Genomic DNA, 5,260 nt, shown 5'->3' with positions numbered 1-5,260 from the left:
TGTGTGTGTGTGTGTGTGTGTGTGTGTGTGTGTGTGTGTGTGTGTGCGTGTGTGAATATATATATATATATATATTCTTGTTCCTGGGGTGAGTCATTCTCTTTTAGTGCCTTATTATCTAACACACACACACATTCACACACACACACACGCACATATAAATTGTGGAAGTTTGTAAGAAACATTCGAAAATGTAGTCGTTCGCAAATATTTGCCTTAATGTGTTTATAAAAATTGTGATACTTTTCAATTAAGTATATCTTCAAATGATCTAGCAAACGAAGTAATCGAGGTATTATTAATGTAACTTCTATTGTTAACGGCTTACGTTTTCAGTAAGAATGAAAATTGCGAAGCTGATCTTAATTGATTAATAACAGACCTTAGTGCATGTAATGTAATGCTGCATTTTGCAAACAATCAAACAATCCAGTGATTGTTTTTTTTTAAATGAAACGCAAAATATATATCATGTTGGTGCCGTTCATATTCCTGTTCTTGTTTTTGCCGCTGTGGAGCCGACCTATAACGAAAACCATTTCGATTCTGATCAAATCAATTTCATTTTCGAATGTTGTACTTGTATTACTGCATTACACTATTTGTCTAACCTTGATTTCCAAAGTATTTCCATATATTTTTCTTAAACGCCCACGCTTGTTAACAGACTTTTAATTAGTTCTATTTCATTCGTACTCAGTAATATACAGTTTTACTTTCATAAGTGCCAATTTAGTTTGCGAATGTGAATCATGTATGATACACAATACAAGCAAAATTTTAAAACTGTAAGATAACATGTGAAACAAATTTCTCAGCTATATTTTACTAAGTTATTATGCCATAGATGGATGCGTAGAGTGTCTCGTTGGCATTCTGTTATAATACCATTACGTTTGGATTTGAAATGGCTTGTTTTGATTAAATCGCTCATTTGATAACAGTAACATACCAAGATAAGAACAGCGGATGTGATGAGTTGGTTGTTATGTTCAATACAAAATAACTTATTTACCTAAGTCTTAACATCATCTCCTTTGGAATAGTTACTTTGCGTAACAATACACCGATCTTAGCGTTCCTGACATTTCTGGAATCCGGCCCGGAAGCCGTTTTCCTTAAGCGAGTCCAGGAACGTCTGCGATTTGCTCTCGATCTCGCCAACAGTGTTAAAATGGCGACCTACGGGATGCATTTTCATCTTGGAAAATATGTGAAAGTCCGCAGGGGTTAAATCTTTCTAATAGGGCGGGTGCAACACTGAGTTCAAATTCCGCCGACGTCGGCTTTGCCTTTCATCATTTCCGGTCCGATAAAATAAGTTCCAGTTGAGCACGAGGGTCGATGCCATCGAAAAGTTTCCTCCCCTAGAATGTGAGACCTTGTGCCTTAAGTAGAAAGTATTATTATCATTATTAGTGTAGCTTGATTTCGAAGGATTTTAGATTCTAGCTGGGTCTCTAGCTGAGACCTAAGGTGAGTAAATTTGTTATAACGATAGGAATTTTTTCAAGAGATGGGCTGTTGAGGTTAGAACAATCTTTTGGACATCGTGTATATTTTATTTTCCAGGTATTTTATTATACCTAATGCTCCTACGAATTCTATTTTCCACATCCTGCTGCCTTCTATCTCTAAACCCTTGAATTTATATAACTTTACGAATTATTTGAGTGAAATATTTCAATCTGCTGACACTGTCATACCTATTAGACAGCAGTTATTTTGTCGACGAACTTTGATATTAGGTCTGTTGGCATTTATTTCTCTGTCATTATGAATGGTAACTTTCCACAGAATAGTAACTCTGTCACCCCCAGTGACTGGGTTTGTGCGATGTGCATACCAGTTTTTAGGAAGGGGAATGGCATAATGATGATAGATGTTCTAAAGTAGGCACTGCCTTGTCACGTTGGTTATATCGGTTTTTGTACTCAATTATTACACAATTTACAGCAGCCATGTAGTCGATTGTTTCAATAGTGTTATCACATAATGTACAGTTTAGGTCAGCACCATTGCGGAAAACACTCCCTTGGTAGATTATGAGTAGAGACTGATCCTGAGCTATCATTATGAACGAAAAGCATTTTGAAGCTTGCCACAAGAAATTATATTTCCATAAATTCAATAGTAAATTATAATAGCCTTTCTTCCAAATCCCGTGTTCGCAAATGAACTGAGCAGTTGAAATATTTTATCATAAAAATGTATTATTGCTTATCTCGAAATGTTTCTGCCACAATTTCAATTGCATAAAAATATTTATTTTATAACTCTTCCCCAGTAAATCAAAAATTCGTTAATCACTAGCGTCCTTTAGTAAGTCAACGTTTGGAGTATTTAGAAATACATTAAATTATGGCTAGTCGTCTCAGCGATGGAACAAGTTATTGACATGCCTTCCTGTTAGACCTCGTTTACTGCTTGTGAGATATGAAGAAAGAAATCACCAATTGTTAAAAATAAGAGATTTTTCATCTAGTTAAGTATTAGATTTTAAATCCTTTATATTTTAACATATTAATCCATTGTAAATATGCTAAAAAAAAAATCAAATTGCAGTATCGATAGAGTATTTCTTCGGGTATTTGTTTCATCTTTGGACATTCTAAGTTCAAATCCCGTCAGATAATAAAACAAGTAACAAATACAAGAATTTCTGTACGATTTACTGAGTTTTCGTTTATGCGCTACTGAGAAAATATGCGTTCATTTTGATACGAAATTATTTCACAGACAGATACATGCATCAGTGTATCAATATATTGAAGTGAAAACAAGTAGAATCACCTAAAAGAGGCTACTCTTCGGCGCGTTTTTGTGTGTTTTCCTCTATTCAAGTCAGACTTTGAATTCCCTAGATGTATAGGGTAACTAAATTATTTTATTTAAGACAAATAATACGTTTACTCTCATTAAATGACATTCAGCAGCAGTGTGTGATAACTAAATTATATCGAAATTTCCATTATATTCGTAATAAATTATTCCCTATACACCTATCCGTATTTAGATTATTATTTCGCAATAAAATTTACAATCGTACGCCGATTCGCAGAACCCCTACACGGGACGCTAAGTGTTACATTTCTGATTTGATTAGATTTTCGGTTAGCTTTAAATGTCGTATATCAAACTACATTGTGGAATTTCAGTGTCGTTGTTAATATATAAATACGAAACAGTTTAACATTTTTAGAACGACCATACTTATCTAAGTGATTGGTCGACTTTCGTTAGTCTGTGTCTACCTAAGGGACTCATCTAATGAGTCAAATTTTAAACAAGTGGAGCCCACTTCTACCAACTAATGTGTGAGATTGTGTTAGTAGTTTCTTAACTAGATTATTTCAAAGGAATCTAAAATATTATTAATTTCCTGGTGAAAATTGTTAATATTGTAATAAACTTCAAATACGTAGTTCCTTTCAGATATTCTGTAATTTTTACTACAGTGGTGTTTAAATGTTTAATTCCAGAATAACATAGCAGAAATAATATAGAATTTTTATGTTATCACTAAATGTTTGTTACAAGGAAAACATTAGTTTTTTTCTTTTTCTTCACATGTATCTCATATCGGTGACCTACTTCAAAATACAGAGCAAAAAATACGTACTGTTGTTGCTGTCCAGCCCAAAGTGCTCTTTGGGGAAGCAGACCTGTGATGGAAGACATTGCAAATGTAACAAACGCATCTATTTTTCAGGCAGTCTCTATGACTGCATTATGCAATTTTTCTTCGCTTCTTTAAAGCTGCAGAATGTAAACTAAGTGTAAATTGAGGGTGCTATTTTAGCAGTTTAGACAGTAGGTGGTTTTAATTTGATGTATCATGATGACAGTATTACGGAATTCAAGAAATTAAATATAAAAGAACGACTTCCTGCTCTTTAGTCAAAATTTCTTCTGCTTTTGACGTTAGTTACATACCAGTCGAAGCAACTTCGGTTGTTTCACACTGTATATTGGTTTCAAATTTTGGCACAAGGCAAGCGATTTCGGACGCGAGGTAAGATTATCAAATCAACACCAGTGCTCAACTGGTATTCATTTTATCGACAACAAAAATGTGAAAGGCAAAGTCAAGCTCTTCTCGGTACAATTACAACTCAGAACAAAGATTAACGAAGTACCACTAAGCGTTTTGCCTGGTGTGTAACGATTTCGCCACTTTACTGCGTTAACTTCTAGAGAAAATATTGATTTCAAATGTAGCACAAAGCCAGTAGTTATAGGGACTATAACTATATTGTTAGATGATTGGGTCGACCCCAATGTTTAAATGGTACTTATTTTATCGACCCCAGAATGATGAAATGCAAAGTCGACTTCGGCGGAACTTGAACTCGGACCATTAACGACAGACGAAATGCTTCTAAGGATATTGGTTGTGTCCTAATGATTTAGCGACCTCACCACCTGAACTCCCTGAGAAAATATTGTCCTGTAATTAGGTGATATATTAAAACCAAATACACATGTGATCATACGTTGAACAATTGCATTGATTTTTTTTTTTTGACATAATCTATGATTTTGTACCTTTGAATTTTATCTCGATGTTTACTTGTTGGATGAAGATTGTGTGCATCCTAACATTTTAAGTTGGTTGATTTTGGAACATAAACACGCACCAGTTTCTCTTAAACTCTACCCAGACGGGAATGAGATAAATTACGTGCAGCTATAAGAGACTGCAGGTCATCCACCTCTTTCACTCGCATTTAATTGCAAGGTATGTCAACTTGCTATATCAAATTGAGCTCATAATTCAAGTTGTAATCAGCGAAGTGAAAATATTCGTAAATATATAAACGTATTTGCACATTCATGTGTGTGTATTCATAGAGCTGGAGAGAGAGAGAGAGAGAGAGAGAGAGAGAGAGAGAGAGCGAGAGAGAGAGCGAGAGATAGAAAGAGAGAGAGAGAGAATGTGTATGTGTATGCATAATAAAGCTAATAGGAATATGCGTTCATTTAATAACAAAGATCACGTATCAATCAAAAGCGTTACTAATTGGCCTATTCGTTAAAGCAACGCATAGAAAGCCTTGCAATATTCGCTCCAATTTTTGAGCTCTCAATTGAAGTCCTGTCGTTATCTACTCATCCTTTCCAACATTTCTGGGTCGGTAATAAAATACCAGTCAAGCAACGAAGCAGATTATTCTCACATCTGCAACTCACCTCTCTCTCTCTCTCTCTCTCTCACACACACACACACACACACTATCTCTCTCTCTCTCTCTCTCTC

This window comes from Octopus bimaculoides, chromosome 9 (assembly GCF_001194135.2).
Source record: "Octopus bimaculoides isolate UCB-OBI-ISO-001 chromosome 9, ASM119413v2, whole genome shotgun sequence".
In the NCBI taxonomy this organism is placed as follows: Eukaryota; Metazoa; Mollusca; class Cephalopoda; order Octopoda; family Octopodidae; genus Octopus; species Octopus bimaculoides.
The sequence above is the reverse complement of the archived record's forward strand: the minus strand, read 5'-3'. Positions refer to the sequence as shown.